Raw genomic sequence first — 17,083 nt, 5'->3', positions numbered from 1 at the left:
TTTTATATTAAATTATTATAATTATTTGTATATACATTAAGTAAACTAAAACTAAAAATGGTGTCTCATATGTTGGTAATTTATGTAAAATGATTAAAATCTAAATGTCATTAATAGAATTGTATCCAATCTAAGTTTACAAATGATATTACATATTAAAATAAAGTTCACGTGTTTGATATTTATATTCTTTTTATCAAGTGTTTTAAATATATTTTAATTAGATTTAAGTTGACTTTTAACATCCGTTGTTGTAATATTAATATTTTAAAATTTAATTTAAATTCTAAATTTTAAACCTAAATTCGAGATTAATTTAATATCTGTCATAATTTAAAAACCACTAGTGCAATTAATGATTTTTCGGCATTTTTCTTTCTTTTTTTTGCCCTTTTTGAATATGAAATTTAAAAGTTGAAATCCATAGACACCACAATCGGTGGCCATTTCTGTTGACTATTGTCCTTTTTTTTCTCAACAAAGTGGCAAGAAAACAATAAACCCAACTCTTCCTCAATTGGTACTTATGTTGGTGCTTCATTTGAGTAGGACATGCAGGCTCTCAGTTGTGATGGTTGAGTCCATTAAATGTGTTTCATATAAAATTAAATGCTCTATATTGTAGTATTACATTACCAATAAGTATTGAGTTTAGTGCTAAGACATATTATATACCTAAAGATAAGAGTGAAGGCAATAAATTTTTGAGGCCAAAATTAAGTTTTATAATTTTTTGAGAACTAAAATATAAATTTATTATTTTAAAAGCTTATATCTTTATAATTTTTTAAAGAATTAAATAATTTTTTTTATCATTTTGGGGGGTCAAAGTGCAATTTAATTATATATTAATTTAAAACTTTATAAATTTTAAAGGACCAAAATTTAAATTTCACTCAGGGGGGTTGATTAAGAGAGAACGTAAGTTCTAGTCTTGGAGACGACATATTGGAAAGGGCAACTACAAACCATAAATATGGACTATAAAACGGGCATTAAGAATATAAAAAAAGAACAATCACTATTACAATTGTCCAAAATTATCCAAATTTAAAACGGCTCAAACAAATAATTATTATAGCCAATTTGAAATGATCCAAAATTGAAATAATTTTAATAAAATAACTCAAAATTGTTCACACATGAAATAATTCGAACCTGAAATTGACTCAAATCCCTTGTCTTCATCAAGTTGCAATATTAAATATCTAATTACCCGGAGTGTATCTAGGGAGCTTGGTAGGGGTCCCATCCCCCCTAAAATAGAAAATTTTTCATCTAAATCCTTTAAAATTTTTAAAATTTTAATTAATAAAAATAAAATTACATTTTTATTATTGTAAAATTATAATATAATTTCGGCCCTAAAAAGATTTCTTGCTTCACTATGCTGATTACTTAAATCAGTTTATTTGTTCTTGTTATTTTCTGGCCTACAAAGTAGAGTACTAAAATAAAAGGTGTCGTGGGCCAAATTTTCCCGGCCCGTTACAAACAAAAAATAAATAATAAAGCTAAAATAAATAAAACCAAATAATCCAGTCCAAGTCCATTTAGACATCAAAAAGGCCCAAATTAACCTAATTACAACCCAAGCACCAGCCCAGAAATACAAGGCTCAAATGGCCCAAAATTAAAACACTAACAGGAACCCTAGGTCACCCTATTGAGCCGCAACAGCCTCGCAGCAGCCCTCGTCTGCATCTCCACATCGACACGACCGTACCACTTCCGTACACGCCATCTAGTGCCTCCGTACCTGCAAGAAAACAAAAGGGACAACAGCAAAACAGAGACAAGGAAAAATGAGCAATTTTTTTTTTTGTATTCTTTTTCTTTTTTCTTTATTTTTGCTTTCGACTACAAAAGCCAAAGAAGGGAATGTAACAAACACGCACACGACGCACATTGAAATAGAGATACGAAACAATCAACTATAAAAAAGCAAAGATTTCAAGGTGATTCACAGATTATTTCTTTGTTCTTGTTCTTTTTTTTTTTACTCTATTTTGAATCCATTCGACGAATCAAAGGAAAGAGGGTTTATTTACCTTTTTTTGGGGACGACTTGGTCGACGGATCCTTGTGGATCTGGTCAGAACCGTGACGGAGTGGAGGCGCGTTTGGCATCGGTGAAGCCCACGAGTCAACTGAGAGGGAGGAGAGGTTGGAAAGTTTTGAAGAAAAAAGGGGTTCTGAAACTTGTTTTAAGAGAATTTGGGGGTGTTTTGATTTTTTTTTAAGAGATAAAAGAATGATTTTTCTTTTTTTTTCTTTCTTCTTGCTTTTGTACGTTGATCAGACGACGTCGTTTTAGGCCAATGTCAATGGCCTCAAAACGGCACCGTTTAGGCCATGACCCGCGCGACCCGACCAGATGGAGGCCATGACCCGCGTGTTTTCACGCCTTATGAGTTATTTGTGCTGCGGGTCCTTCCACTTTGCTACTTGCTTTCAATTCGCCCCCTTTGCTCTTTCTTTTGCGTTTTCAATTTGACCCCATGGTTTTTGCGTTTGTCCCATTTTGGTACTGAGTGGACAGCATGCATGAGTGCTGGGGATAATTTTCTCTTCAGTCCTTGCACCTTTGCGCGTTTGTTATTTTACTCCTTAAATCTGATTTGATTTCTTTTTATTTTAAATTTACCCTAAAAGTTCGACTAAGTTGTATTTTAGTCCCTAATCCGTCTTGTTTATTCATTTTTTTAAAAAAAAATTGTTTTATCATTATTATATATTTTAAGTTTTGTTTACATTACTTATTTTAAACTGTTCTATTATTATTTACTTTAAGTTTTTTACATATTACGTATTTTTAATCATTTTAAAACTATCACCCATTTTAAAGTTGTACATGTATTAGTTATTTTAAACTATTTTACGTATTATTTACTTTCAATATTTTTTATATATGCTATTTATCTTAAACTATTTTGTGTATATACCTTTTAATTTTGTTTTGTATATAATTTATTCCTTAAAACGTATTTTATCATATATCTTTGTTATCTAAGACTCTTTCAAATATTGTTGTCACCATTTATATGTTATTGGTGTTAATCTTATTCCTCATTGTATGTATATTATCAACCGTAAATAGACATGTTTCGTTTTTAAAATATTTTGTACAGTATTCGATCCAAACTCCTCTTTCATAGCATCTATTTTAATAATCTTTCGGATATTATTAGTTTTTATTTTATACATATAAATTATTTCAAATTCTAGCATGTGTTATTCCTCTTTTAATTTCTTATGTAGTTTTTAAATCGTTTTGTATAATATTGTCTCCTAGTTTTCATATTGTTTTATATGTTATATGTGTTGTTTTTATATTATTTCATATATTATTATTTCATATTGCCCATTAGTCTTTTGTGTTGCTATTTAATTCTACTTATCTATGTTTGATAACTTGTTATAGTTTTCTTCTGATTTGTTACTTTAAATAGCTACCTTTTTAGTTTTCATATTTTCGATTATTATTGTTTGGATGTAAGCTTATCACTATTGTGTATTATATCCCACCATGTATTATTCTTTCATATTATATTTTATTATCTAAGTTGTCATGTACATTGTCAATTTTAAATGAATTGTGTTTAAAATATTTTACATATAATTCGATTCAAACTTTTATTCTATAATATCTATTTCAAAATTATATATCCTTAGTTTCTCATAAATTTGTCAACTTATATATATTATGTGTTTTAAAGATATTCATTCTATAATACATATTTTAATGGTTCCATGTGTATATTAAGCTTGTCTTTACAAATGGTTTTAATTGATCAATCCATCAACTCATACATCATATATACCATGTGCTTATCACTACTTTAAACTTGTTTCATATTACATTTTTATTTTTGCTTTCCACATATTGGTTTGATTATTTTATATCATGTTATGTATATTATTGTGGCATATTGTTGTGTGTATTATTTTGGTTGTGTTGTATTGTTATTATTTTCGTCATTGCATTATTATATCAATTATTTCCCATGCATGATCCTAGTCGGGTTATATTTTTTAGGTTAGTTATACTTAATTATTAGCTTGTTAATTGATTGTATCTCATGTGAGTATATTATCCCATATCATTATTTTCCACTTAGTTTATGAAATTTGGTTTTATAAGGTCCAAATCTTTAAGATTGATTTCGTTTTAGTTCAAGCCGTATTAACGCATTTTAAGCTATTTTTACAATCATTCATTTAAAAATCCTTTAAAACGAAGGCGATGTTCGATATTTGGCAATACGCGGAATCGTGCCCTATTGTGCTGGGTTGTGATTTCTCGTTTTCTCAAAACAATCGAATGTCCCTTTAGAATTTCACTCATATTTTCTAAAAACTCTTTAAAATGAAAGAAATATTCGATGTTTGGAAATTCGTGGAGGCGTGCCCTATCGTGCGGGGTTGCAATTTCCCGTTTGTTCAAAATAATCGAATATCCCTTTAGAATTTCACTATGTCTTTAAAAACTCTTTAAAGCGAAGGTAATATTCGGTTTTTGGGAATTCGGGGAGTCGTGCCCTATCGTGCTGGGTTTCGATTTCCCATTTGTTCAAAATAATCAAATATTCCTTTGGAATTTCACTCGTGTTTTCTAAGGCAGGGTAATGTTCAATGTTCGAAAATTCGAGGAATCGTGCCCTACTGTGCTGGGCTTCGGTTTTTCGTCGGACTAAATAATTAGGCATCCTTTTGTTATTTTCAACATATAAACTTTTGAAAATCGAAATTTATCGTGTCTTCAATGGTATAAAGGATCGCGTCCTATCGTGCTGGATGTGATGCTGTATTTCTCCGAAACAAGAGAATTTTGATGACCAATTTGGGCTATTCAAATATTTATAAAAGGAACCACATTTCAAAAAAAAAACATTTTTAAATCTTAGACATAAAGACAGTATCTAATCGATTTGGTACCAATTTTGGGCGTAATGAGGGTGCTAACCCTTCCTCATACGTAACCGACTCCCGGACCTGTTCTCTCATATTTATGTAGACCAAAATTGTTGTTTTAATAAGCCAAAATGTTTTATTAAAATGACCAAACTTCTTGGTGATCCAATCACACCTAAACAAAAAAAGATTGGTGGCGACTCCATTCTCATTTTCGTTCTTTTAAAAGTCGATCTCCCGTTTTTCTTAAAATTTAAAAATGGTTTCGATAGCTTGGCGACTCTGCTGGGGACATTGAGAGTCGAGCTATAAAATTGATTATTCGTTGTCCTTTTGTCGAAAAAATTGAAATTTTGTTTTGAAAATCATGATTCTTTCAACTGCATTTGATTGTATGATCGTTTTGGTTCGGATCTTGTAGAATAATAATGCATTTTATTGCATGACCGCTGTGGTCACACCCTCTAAGTGTGAGTGAGAAACTACGCCTTCATGAGGTTTTCATCTCCGTATGGGCTAGTGGATTACTTCTGGGATACATCCATACCTATGATTTCGTGAGATTTTCATCTCTGCATGGTCATAGGAAAATGTATTCCCCTGAACTGAACTCGATCCGTATGAGCCTATAATGGATGAGGATCGAGGAATCTGCTGGTTCGGGTACCTTTACTCTAGAACCGAGCCACATATAGTGAGACCTAGGAGCTTACCCTAGGTAGAGCCACTCCGAACCTTTAGTGATCACCCGAATAGGTGTTTTATTTGTCATTTATTTCTCCTGTACTAACGTATTTTGTTTTTATTTTGTTGATGACTGCATTGTATTGCATCTTCATAGAAAAGAGGTGTTGATTCATATTCGATTACTAAATAGAACAGTTTGTTATAAGAAAATGAATTTCTTGATAAAGTGGATTACAATACGGTTGTCCGAATATGGTCCAAGTGAACACGACAGAAGAAGGCTAACAGTTCGCGAAGGAAAACAAGACTTCACCTAAGGATTTAAGCTGATAAAGATTATTTAAAAGCCGTCGCATCCCGAATTTCTTAAAGGAGCTAATCAACATTGCGAGGATAGTAATTGGTGGCCTGGATCAAGCAAAAATGAGCTAGTAGAGGCCTGTATTGGAAGCTTGCAAGATTTGACTTTAACGAAGAAAGGGGATCAGTGTCATCGCCTGGAATATGAAAGCAAGGCCGTATACGTAATCCGTTTTATGTAAAAGAATTTGTTTTTTAGAAAAGTTGTTTTAAGGGAATTGAATTCAAAATCAACATCTTTCTTTCCTTTGCATCCATCCCATGCATTTGCATTGCATTGCATCATTTGCACTGCACTGCATCATTTGCATTAAATTTTCCCAAAAGGACCCTAATTAGGTAAAATTATTTCAAAACCGACAAAAGATATGGACCAAAGGTTGAAGAGAATAGAGCAAAGGCAAATACAGATGCAAGAGCAATTGATCAGAATTCAATAAGATATGCGAGAACAAATGTTAGAACTCCAAAGAAATATGATGGGCCAGTTAACCTAGTTACTGGCCGAGAATTTGAAAAAAGGAGTGGTCTAGTGGTCAAGAGTGAGGATGATAATGAAGAGATCGTCTATTCCCCAGGTTTTACCCCAATAAACGTCCTGACCCAACCAGACATGCAAGGGGTACCCGTCATTATCGGACCCCAATATCGAGCTGATACCTCGGCACTGTTGAACTTCTCGATGGGTTCAAGTTCTAATTCGGAAGATGATCAAGCCAAACCGGTTGTTCTGGCAGAAACAAAGGAAAAGAAAGAGTGGATTTTAAAGGCCCCGAAGAAGAAAGAAAAGAAAGCAAATAGCACGAGTAGGTATGACAGAGGTCGTTCGGAGCCGATTATAGTAAGCCAGCCAAGGACGGTAACTACCAGCCATCAGGCCTCAATAAAGGCAAGAACCTAATCGAAGATCAAACTCATAAAAACCCTAATTCGCGCCCATCCCAATCACGTACAGGGAGTTGTACCGTATTCTATTCGACGCACATGTTGTATCCCTTTTTTACATAGAACCAATACAGCCTCCATACCCTAAATGGTACGATGCAAGCGGGTAATGTGAATACCATGCGGGAATCACGGGGCATTCTATCAAGAACTGTACCGCTTTTAAGAAGCTAATCGAAAGATTTATCAAATTGGGTATCGTGAAATTCGAAGATCCCTCTGGAGCAGGAAATCTGTTATCCAACCTTTCTGTTAAAAGGGTGGACATTATGAGTTCCATGATGGATAGGGGCATGAAATCCAATGGTACAACGAGCTCAAGAGTCTAGTATAAGACCTGGTATTGGGGAATCCGAACATTAACGAGGTATCAGAAGAGAGAACCCGGGAGTAGACTTTTCCAATCTTCTGCCCTTACGTACTTAGAGTGTTTTGAACAATGGGACTATGAAAGAGATCCTTGTATTTTTAGAGCTAATCTAGAGTAATATTCAAAACACACTTGTTGTTTTAAGCCTAGAAGCAACAAGAATCCTTTTGTAAAATAGGCTTATATCCAAAATCTTTATTTCAATGAAATACATGTTTGTTATCGTTTTGAGTAAATATTCTTTTATTCTTTCCATTTCATATTGTACAAACGATTATTCTTAGATTCTTTCATTCATGATCATACCATACAAATAATCATCCTTAGAATCATTTATTCTTTGGAAGCTGCCTTCGAACCTATAATAGGTCTTCAGATATCAATGACGTGAGTGACGCTGTCACTAATTTCGAGTCTCTTTTTGAGCAAAATATGTTTCTAGAGGGATCTCAGGACCTTGAAGATGATAGAGATTGTAGCCTATCTCCTGATTTGTCAAGGATGGTAGAACAAGATGAGAAATAGATCCTACCTTACAAAGGGGCAATGGATGTCGTGAACCTGAGAGAAGAAAAAGAGATAAAGATTGGAGTGTATAACACCACAGAGACAAAGCGAGATGCCAAGAATACTAAGATATTTTCACATGATCGTATCAAGATATGCCTGGACTACTAAGGCCTGTGGATGCTAAAAAGGGTCCATATAAGTGTCAGGAGGACATATGCTAATGGTTTTACGTTAGCCAGACTAATCATGAGGTTCGAGTGCTGTTGATCCAACATGGAAGGGGATTGTATCAGTAAAGCTGCGAACGCCAAACGAAAGAAGACAAGACTTTTATGTCTCATTAATTTATTCACAGATTTTCTATATATGGGGCATGGATATTATGAAGCTGATCTCGTCAAAAGCTTCTAACCGATATCGATTCATCTTTGAGGTCGTCGATTAATTCACGGAAAGGGTGAAAGTCATGTCGTATGCCAATGTTACTAAGTCGATAGTCATCAGACTCAAAAAAAAAGAGAGTGAAAGAGATTAGGTGCCGATAAAGAACGTCAGAAAGATCCAATGTCAGAAGTTGGCAATCTGTTCAAAGATCAGACGCCATATCATAATGCAACAAAAAATCATGGAAGATAATCGAGGCTTGTAAAGATTGGCATAAAAAAGTTACCATTTACCCTCTATACTTATCGAATGTCGGCTAGAACCTTCGCCGGGGCAATACATTGCTCGTTTGCTTAATGATAGAAATGATTTTGAAAACGAGATTTCTTTTGGCCAAGTCTTGTCAAAGTTGAAGTTGGATCAAGCAGAATAGATCCAATCCCGATATGATCAGTTGAATTTGAAGAAAAGAGGTTGAAAGCCATCTATCATGGCCCAATGTACCAGAAATGAATGATGCAAGCTTACGTCAGAAAGGTTCATCCTAGAGAATTCCACGAGGGGGACCTGGCGGTGAAAAATATACTTTTTATACAAAATGACTTTCAAAGGAAAGTGGACACCAAACTGGGAAAGAACTTATGTAGTGAAGAATGCCCGTTGTAACACCCCTAACCCCGAACCGTCGCGGGAACAGAGTTACGAGGCATTACTGGACGTATCAGTCAACTTATGAATAATTCACAAATAAAATAACATTCATAGCATAATTTAATTACTAAATCCCTATATCAAACTCTCAAAGTCTAAAACATACATTTAAGTGAAATGGGACTCGTTTAAGTACTCTAATTTTTATTTTTTAATTTTTAAATTTAATGACATTTACGCTTATTTTTACATAAAACCCCCTGCAATTAAAACCATATCCATTTCAAGCATAACCAATTCAACCAAATTATTTCACACATTCATTTTCTATTCTAAATACCTCTAATCAATTTAATCAATATAATATCAATTTAAATTTATCATTGTACTAATTAAATTGAAATGGATAAACTTTTTCATTATAATTTTTAGACTTGTAATACTAACATTTTAAACCATTTATATTCAAAACATAATAACCTTTATACACATCCTATGTACATGCCACATTACCAAAAGAAAATATACATCACCAAAAGTTTGCTGAAGTCGGGTCTGGCTTTAGATGCTGGTTCAGTACTTAACTTCTACAACCTACGCACGGAAACAACCGTACGCTGAGTATGCATATACTTAGTGGTATCACTATAATTCAGTTTATAATTAAATACATTAAATCACACACATACTTGTACATTACAATTATCATCACTTAATGAACAAATCAATCTTTTTACGTTATCATTCGATTATATATATACCATTCTTATTTCTTTATTTCAATTCTCAACTTTTACATATACCATATCATTCAAATTTAGTTTTATCAGTAGATTTATTTTATTTGCCCTATTAACTTGACTCGGACTCGACGGATACACGGATTTCAACCAACACACCAGTGCGGCACAATGTGCCTTAACTGATACTGATACCTAATCAAGAATCGAGAATTGGTAGCGATGGCGATGGCGATAGCGATATTCAACACACAAAATCTTGAATCAGAATAAGAATGATAAAGATTCGACACACAAAGTGTCGAATCGGTAATGAGAACGATAACGATAATGATGAGTTGGCATATAAGTGCTCGATCGAAGGCCGGCAAAAACCCGTACTCTTCCATATCCTATGGCATGCCAATTATATCCGACTAACCGACTAGTTAATAGGGTATTTAAATCATTTTTCAAAGATAATTTCCATTTCGATTTAATATTAATTATAATTTATTATTTTGATCAATTTTCACGATGAATACAAGAATTCACTTCATTAGAAATTTTACAATTCAATGCAAGATCGTAACATTATTCAAGAATTTCACGGTTCAATCCAGTATTCAAAACAATATTCAGTATCCCATAATTCAATTCAGTATCAATCTCAATTTTAATACCCAATCACAAATTTTATCAGTTCATTAAATACTTACCTTAAAATACTTACCATATATTCATATTAAATTAAACACATATTAATTATAAAGCTTGAGTTATAGTGATACAAACCAGAATGCTCTTCGGATTTAATCCTCGACGATCTTTCCTTTTTCTTTTTGGGCCGATGCTTCGGGCTTGATATTAGCTACGAACAATTAAAATAATTTTACAATTATTAGCATAACACAATTTAAATGCTGAAATTTTTATCTAACTTTTACTTTAATTCCAATTTAATCCCAACTAAACCTATATATTTTTCTTTCTCAATTCATACCTTTTTGCTACTCAATTTCTTGCCAAACTCACATCTAACTACTTAATTTTTATCATATTTTCATAATTTCGAATTTATTTCAATTTAATCCCCAAAACTCAAAACTTATAGCTTAGTTTACAATTCAATCCTTTATTCAATTCTAATCAAAATTTCTATCAAATAAACCCCTAATTCCATCATTTGTTCAACATAAACCCTACTAAAAAATCTATTAACTTTCAAATTTTCAACTTAAATTCAAGAATATTTCACTCTAAGATTCCAAAAACATCAAATTTATAAGAAAATGACTTGATTAAACTTACCAATTAAACTTCAAGCTTTAAAACCTGAATTTTCCCTTTCTTCTTTCTTTCCTTTTTCTTTCCTGCTCTGTTTCGAAATGTCCTCTGTTTCTTCTTTACTTTGTTTTATTTCTTTATTTTATTTCATTTCTTTTATTCTTTAATTTTTAACTTTATAATAATAATAATAATAATAATAATAATAATTATAAATATCTTATTTAATAACAAATACATATTACAATTGGACACACATATATCTTACACTTGCCCATCATCATCACCATCCAATTGTCCTTATTTTACTTAGTTTATATAATTTAATATTTTAATATGATAAAAATATTTTTACTTAAATAAAAATTAATTAAATAAATATATTACACATGTATAAATATATGCATTACACTTGTATAATTTAATCACCATACATTTGCCTTTATTTAAATTTATTTTAATAATATAAATTATAATTTAATAGAATAATAATAATAAATAATAAATATCTATATACTTAAATAAAAAGTAATTAATAATTAAATTATATATATTTACATAATTAAAATCTAAAAATATCTTAGATTTTAACATGTTTGCCGCCTCAACTTATGCTAAATGGTTTAATTGCCATTTTAGCCCTTTTTACTTTCTTTTAATCTATAATACTTTCACTCTTTATTCAATTTAATCCTTTTTGCTAATTACTCTAAATTAAGCTAAATTTACTTAATTAAAACCTAATTAGACACACCACTAGGCTCATAAATATTTTTAATAATTATTTTCGAACTTATTTCACTAAGACGGAGGCTCGATAACACACTTTTCTGGTGCCCACGAATTTTGGGTCATTACACTCGTTCTAAGAGGAGCATTGATTCTAGCCGTTGATGGCAAAAATTTGCCCAATCCAGTGAATTCAAATCCGGTTGAGGAGTATTCTACCTAAAAGGAGAGTCTAAGGTGAAAACCTGTAAATGACGCCTATAAAAAATAAATAAAAAAAATGGGAGAGGCCAATGTGAAAACCCGTAAAGGGCGCCTTGAGACCAAAAGGGATTTGAGTTGAAAACCCGAAAAGGGCGGCTCAAATTTGAATCAAAGTGGGGCATACAGTGGTCTTGCTACGCCTGAATTAAAATGAAGAAGTATGCTACATCTTGAAGCATCGACAAAGTACTCTGGATCCCTTAAATACATATTGAGCTCAAAATGGTCCTCAAGAAGTTTGTACAGAGAAGCTCAGGCTGTGATATCTGGGGCACCTAGTTTTCATCTTACCCATACTGAATTTACTATCTTTGATTACTTTATTCATTTCAAGATATGCTCCTAATAAATTTCCTTCTTATTACATTGCTATCTTTGATTAACTTATTCATGTTGAATTAATTGCCTTCTTATTGCATTGCTATCTTTGATTAACTTATTCATATAGAGTTAATTGCCTTCTTATTGTATTTGCAATCTTTGATTAACTTATTTGTTTCGAGCTTTGCTCTTACCCAATTTCTTTTTTGTCTATTGTTTTGATCTTTTTTTAGCATTTTGCATTGAAATAACGATTAATGGACCAATAATACTTTTATAAAAGAAGTTCTGCATATTACTCTGGAGGCTTCTAAATAGTAGAAGAACCTGAAACAGGACTGTTGTTTAGAACTCACCAAACCTAAGGGATGGAAATGTTTGAGAAAGAGGAGTCTAAATTGTGGCTATCTCTTCGGATTTTCTATTAAAGGTATCGATTAACGAAGAGGCAAGATATTTTGTCGGTGACACAACCTCGACAAATGACGAGCAATGTCAACCTAAGTGTAAGAGGGGATCATTCTCAGGAAAAGAAAAATAATATTCTGCATTTACGCAAAATATTAGATATGCACAGGGTCATTACACCCGAGGAATGGTGTGACAAATCAAATTGATCCTATACCCTGAGTTGGAGTGGGTTGGATAAGTAAAAACTCCATAAAGTTTCAGTGGGGCAAGCTTATCGAGCAGATTGAGATTGTTTCTTTGGGATTTCTGTCAAGAATACCAACTGAACAAGATGGCCGCGTAATACGTCAGTGATAATGTCCTAATGAACGAGCAATGATACCTTAAGCCTTTTTTTTTAAAAAAATAGATCATCTTCATTTCTGCATTCATATATCATACATAACACATCTAGTTAGGAGCATTTCATTCATTTCGATCATAGCATCCTAATTATTTGACATAAGCATCACATCTAGTTAGGAACTTTTGATTCATATCGATCATAGCATCCTAATTATTTGGTATAAGCATAAGCTTATGAAACTGATTCTACAGATCTTGTCTCCATGAAGTTGCAGTGGAGCAGATCGAAGACGGTGAATCTAGTCTTCCTGAAGTTGCAGTGAAGCAGATTTAAGCCACCATCCTAACTCCCTAAAATTGTAGTGGAGTAGGCTGAAGATTGTAGATCTTGTCTCCCTGAAGTTGCAGTGGAGCAAATCGAAGACGGCGAATCTAGTCTTCCTAAAGTTGCAGTGAAGCAGATTTAAGCCACCATCCTAGCTCCCTAAAGTTTTAGTGGAGTAGGCTGAAGATTGTAGATCTTGTCTTCCTGAAGTGTCAGTGGAGCAAATCGAAGACGACGAATCTAGTCTTCCTGAAGTTGCAGCGAAGCAGATTTAAGCCACCATCCTAGCTCTCAAAAGTTGTAGTGGAGTAGGCTGAAGATTGTAGATCTTGTCTCCCTGAAGTTGCAGTGGAGCAAATTGATCTTGTCTTTCTAAAGTTGCAGTGAAGCAGATTTAAGCCACCATCCTATCTCCCTAAAGTTGTAGTGGAGTAGGCTGAAGATTATAGATATTGTCTCCCTGAAGTTGCAGCGGAGCAAATCAAAGAAGCAAGCCTTAACTCCCTAAGTCATAGGGCAACAGGCTGAAGATTGTAGATCTTGTCACCCTGAAGTCGCAGCGGAGCAAATCAAAGACGCAAGCCTTAACTCCCTAAGTCGTAGGGTAACAGGCTAAAGATTGTAGATCTTCTCTCCTTGAAGTTGTAGCAGAGCAGTTACGGTAGAACAGATTAAAAGCTACAAGGCTAGTCTCTCTAAAGTCACAGTGGAGCATATTGAAGCTATTTGAAGAAAAAAGTGCCAAAAGAAGTCGAGACTCAGCAGGTCCTGGCAAAATTAGCCCATTTATAGTCTTTGCTCTATTCTCGTTACACGATAATGAGCAAAGAGGGGCAGCTGTAGTGGGCCAAATTTGTCCGGTCTGTTACAAACAAAAAATAAATAATAAAGCTAAAATAAATAAAACCAAATAGTCTAGTCCAACTCCATTTACACATCAAAAAGGCCCAAATTAACCCAATTACAACCCAAGCAGTAGCCCAGAAAATACAAGGCCCAAATGGCCTAAAATTAAAACATTAACAGGAACCCTAGGTTACCCTATTGCGCCGTAACAGCCTCGCAGCAGCCCTCATCCGCATCTCCACGTCGACACGACCGTACCACCTTCGTACACGCCACCTAGTGCCTCCATACCTGCAAGAAAATAAAAAGGACAACAGCAAAACAGAGACAAGGAAAAATGAGCAGATTTTTTTTGTATTCTTTTCTTTTTTCTTTATTTTTACTTTCGGCTACAAAAGCCAAAGAAGGGAATGTAACAGACATGCACACCACGCATATTAAAATAGAGATACGAAACAATCAACTAAAAAAAAGCAAAGATTTCAAGGTGATTCGCAAATTATTTCTTTGTTCTTGTTCTTTTTTTTACTCTATTTTGAATCCATTCGACGAATCAAAGGAAAGAGGGTTTATTTACCTTTTTTTGAGGATAACTTGGTCGATAGATCCTTGTGGATCTGGTCAGAACCGCGACGGGGTGGAGGCGTGTTTGGCATCGGTGAAGCCCACGAGTCAACTGAGAGGGAGGAGAGGTTGAAAAGTTTTGAAGAAAAAAGGGGTTCTGAAATCTGTTTTAAGAGAATTTGGGGGTGTTTTGAATTTTTTTAAGAGATAAAAGAATGATTTTTCTTTTTTTTTCTTTCTTTTTGCTTTTGTACGTCGATCAGACGACGTCGTTTTAGGCCAATGTCAATGGCCTCAAAACGGCGCCGTTTAGGGTACGACCCGCCCGACCCGGCCCTATGGAGGCCATGACCAACGTGTTTTCACGCCTTATGGGTTATTTGTGCTGCGGGTCCTTCCACTTTGTTACTTGCTTTCAATTTGCCCCATTTTGCTCTTTCTTTTGCGTTTTCAATTTGACCCCATGGTTTTTGCGTTTGTCACATTTTGGTCCTGTGTGGAACAGCACGCATGAGTGCTGGGGATAATTTTCTCTTCGGTCCTTGCACCTTTGCGCGTTTGCTATTTTACTCCTTAAATCTAATTTGATTTCTTTTTATTTTAAATTTACCCTAAAAGTTCGGCTAAGTTGTATTTTAGTCCCTAATCCGTCTTGTTTATTCATTTAAAAAAAAATTGTTTTATCATTATTATATATTTTAAGTTTTGTTTACATTACTTATTTTAAAACTGTTCTATTATTATTTACTTTAAGTTTTTTACATATTACGTACTTTTAATCATTTTAAAACTATCACCCATTTTAAAGTTGTACATTTATTAGTTATTTTAAACTATTTTACGTATTATTTACTTTCAATATTTTTTATATATGCTATTTATCTTAAACTATTTTGTGTATATACCTTTTACTTTTGTTTTGTATATAATTTATTCCTTAAAAACGTATTTTATCATATATCTTTGTTATGTAAGACTCTTTCAAATATTGTTGTCACCATTTATATGTTATTGGTGTTAATCTTATTCCTCATTGTATGTATATTATCAACCTTGTTCTTTATTGTATGTATATTATCAATCGTAAATAGACATGTTTCGCTTTTTAAAATATTTTGTACAAGATTCGATCCAAACTCCCTCTTTCATAGCATCTATTAATCTTTGAATATTATTAGTTTTTATTTTATACATATAAATTATTTCAAATTCTAGCATGTGTTATTCCTCTTTTAATTTCTTATGTAGTTTTTAAATCGTTTTGTATAATATTGTCTCCTAGTTTCCATATTGTTTTATATGTTATATGTGTTGTTTTTATATTATTTCATATATTATTATTTCATATTGCCCATTAGTCTTTTGTGTTGCTATTTAATTTTACTTATCTATGTTGGATAACTTGTTATAGTTTTCTTCGATTTGTTACTTTAAATAGTTACCTTTTTAGTTTTCATATTTTCGATTATTATTGTTTGGATGTAAGCTTATCACTATTGTGTATTATATCCCACCATGTATTATTCTTTCATATTATATTTTATTATATAAGTTGTCATGTACATTGTCAATTTTAAATGAATTGTGTTTAAAATATTTTACATATAATTCGATTCAAACTTTTATTCTATAATATCTATTTCAAAATTATATATCCTTAGTTTCTCATAAATTTGTCAACTTATATTATTATGTGTTTTAAAGATATTCATTCTATAATACATATTTTAATGGTTGCATGTGTATATTAAGCTTGTCTTTACAAATGGTTTTTAATTGATCAATCCATCAACTCATACATCATATATACCATGTGCTTATCACTACTTTAAACTTGTTTCATATTATATTTTTTATTTTTGCTTTCCACATCTTGCTTTGATTATTTTATATCCTGTTATGTATATTATTGTGGCATATTGTTGTGTGTATTATTTTGGTTGTGTTGTATTGTTATTATTTTCGGCATTGCATTATTATATCAATTATTTCCCATGCATGATCGTAGTCGGGTTATATTTTTTAGGTTAGTTATACTTAATTATTAGCTTGTTAATTGATTGTATCTCATGTGAGTATATTATCCCATATCATTGTTTTCCACTTGGTTTATGAAATTTGGTTTTATAAGGTCCAAATCTTTAAGATTGATTTCGTTTTAGTTCAAGCCGTATTAACGCGTTTTAAGCTATTTTTGCAATCATTCATTTAAAAATCCTTTAAAACGAAGGCGATGTTCGATATTTGGCAATACGCGGAATCGTGCCCTATCGTACTGGGTTGCGATTTCTCGTTTGCTCAAAACAATCGAATGTCCCTTTAGAATTTCACTCATATTTTCTAAAAACTCTTTAAAATGAAGGAAATATTCGATGTTTGGAAATTCGGGGAGGCGTGCCCTATCGTGCTGGGTTGCAATTTCCCGTTTGTTCAAAATAATCGAATATCCCT

General features: G+C 32.7%; 1 long non-coding RNA gene across 1 annotated transcript; it reads right to left on the bottom strand.

The window, feature by feature from the left end:
- Positions 1-1,394: 1,394 nt before the first annotated feature.
- Positions 1,395-2,580, bottom strand: LOC108485354 (uncharacterized). Its single transcript, XR_001871298.2, has 2 exons — positions 2,052-2,580; positions 1,395-1,759 (listed from the first exon to the last, which is right to left on the bottom strand). It is a non-coding gene; the product is annotated as an uncharacterized LOC108485354 (long non-coding RNA).
- Positions 2,581-17,083: the final 14,503 nt, after the last annotated feature.

Source organism: Gossypium arboreum, chromosome 7, assembly GCF_025698485.1.
Source record: "Gossypium arboreum isolate Shixiya-1 chromosome 7, ASM2569848v2, whole genome shotgun sequence".
Lineage (NCBI taxonomy): Eukaryota > Viridiplantae > Streptophyta > Magnoliopsida > Malvales > Malvaceae > Gossypium > Gossypium arboreum.
This window is presented reverse-complemented; position numbering and strand designations above follow the sequence as displayed.